The following is a 2,105-nucleotide window of genomic DNA, read 5'->3' as shown; positions in this document are numbered from 1 at the left end:
ATCTGGGGGAGTAATGCGTGTTGTACTCTTTTTCCTTCACCATGATTTTGTCCCAATTGAGTTTTCCTGGTAAGGTTTTAATGAAGCAACATTAAAGCACATTACAAGCTCTAAATGGTTATGGCATCCAAGGGGGAGTGTTATGAACCAGATTGTGGATGGCTCATAACTAAGAGATTATGATTTGTAATCTTTCCATTTATCTATGACGGTGTAATCTCCTATATAAGGAACCTCTATGTTATGAATAAATATAGACTTTTCCATTACTTTTATAACACTATGTTAATACTCATTCAGAATGTATTGACATATGCGAACCAGTATAGTAAAAAGAATTCTCCCACTTGAATATTTGATTCTTTATTTTTGTGTCTTCTCTTTTTTTTTTTGAGTCTGAGAGTATACACAAAACTAGTTTTGCTAGGCTTCTGATAGAGTGACGCAAATCAGAAGATTTTTTGCAGTTGTATCCTGGGACTCATTACGTTATCGAACTGTCACACTACGGGACGTATTTTGAGTTAAGGAAAGAGATAATATCTCGACTCTGCAGTTGTATCATCCTCTTTTCTTAATCTTTGGTATAATCTTATCAATTTTTCCTTTACAATATTCAGTTCTCCGTAGTTTATATAATACGTTTCTATCATTCTTAACTCGAAGTATTTGAGCAAGTGAGTATACTCATTCTGCTTTCTTTTCACCAGCTCTTTCCCCCTCTCTTCATCTCCATTTTCTTTTATTTTTGTTTCCTTAAAGCTTACTGATTTGGCCATGGCGTCTGCACTCTTCCCTGCAGCATCAGCCTCGGCCTTAGCCATTTTTGATATATTCTTATCTTGCTCAGCATCCAAAGTAGCTAAAGACACCTCTGTCTCTAACTCCCTCTCCTTCAACATCCTCACCTCTGTCTTTGTTTCCGTTATCTCGGCTTCAAGCTTCTTCAAAACATCCATCAACTCGTCTTTTGGACCTTGAGGAAAAGGGGGCAAAAAAGGGTGATGCTTCCATGGAGAAGATGACAAAGAAGGGTGCTGATTCTAGGACTTAACGGTTTAGCAATCTGGCTGATGTTAGGGCTAGCAATAGGACTAACTGGTTTAGAGTTTAAGGTATGAATTTTTCTTGGTAGCATAATCCGTTGGCCGAATGTGGGAACAGCTTCTTTTACCAAGCTAAATGAACGAGAAGTGTCGACATGATGTTGCTCAACTGGATTATTTTCCATCGCTTCTGTTTCCATATAGGAACAATACACAGAGAAGAAGGTTTTGTATTGGTTAAAATGTAGTATCTTTGCTTTTACAGCAAAAATAATATTGGTAAAGGCTTAATGACTGTTGTGTAAAGACTAAAGATGAAGACAAGACATACTATCCGACGTTGTATAAGAGCACCTCCAATAGGGGTTCTTCCCATTGGAATTCTTAATATATGTTTTATGTATATATATATATATGTATGTATATATTATATATGTATAAGTAATTTTGGGGTTCCCCAAAGATCCGACACTTTCTTTGGAAGGTGACGAGCAAGGCGCTCTCAGTTGGTGCCTCGCTGGAAACAAGAGGAATAGCAGTGGATCCTACCTGCAAGCGTTGTGGGAGTAGAGAAACGGAATTACACGTTCTGTTTTCATGCCCTTTTGCAGAACGGGTTTGGAACTTGGTCCCATGTCTTTTCAAACCTAGCGTGCAGAGTGTTGATTCGGTTGCGGAGCTACTCAACCATTGTCGCAGGATGGCTACGCTACCGCCAGTAGGGCTCGGGGTCGCTCCTCTGTACCCGTGGATTTTGTGGCTAATTTGGAACAACAGAAACCAACTGGTTTTTGAGAATAAAACTTTTTCAGAAGAAAATACAGTTATTTAAGCTGTTCTAGATTCTAAAGCCTGGGAGGCGGCTCTGACATTTGTCCCAAAGCCTTCTATACCACAGCATGTGGTCCGATCACCCGTTGTTCCTAATGTTATGTCTTATATGTGGTCTGCGATTTCTGATGCAACTTGGGACCATACAACAGGTAACTGTGGGCTTGGGTGGCAACTCAGAGATTCTGAAAACTCCATGGCAGAATTCTCATCATCACACCGGCGATC

The 2,105-nt window shown here is 39.6% G+C and overlaps 1 pseudogene; it reads right to left on the bottom strand.

Moving 5' to 3' along the window:
- Nucleotides 1-1,246, bottom strand: part of LOC106336089 — a 6,089-nt pseudogene extending 4,843 nt beyond the window's left edge.
- Nucleotides 1,247-2,105: the final 859 nt, after the last annotated feature.

This window comes from Brassica oleracea, chromosome C1 (assembly GCF_000695525.1).
Source record: "Brassica oleracea var. oleracea cultivar TO1000 chromosome C1, BOL, whole genome shotgun sequence".
In the NCBI taxonomy this organism is placed as follows: Eukaryota; Viridiplantae; Streptophyta; class Magnoliopsida; order Brassicales; family Brassicaceae; genus Brassica; species Brassica oleracea.
The sequence above is the reverse complement of the archived record's forward strand: the minus strand, read 5'-3'. Positions and strand labels throughout refer to the sequence as shown.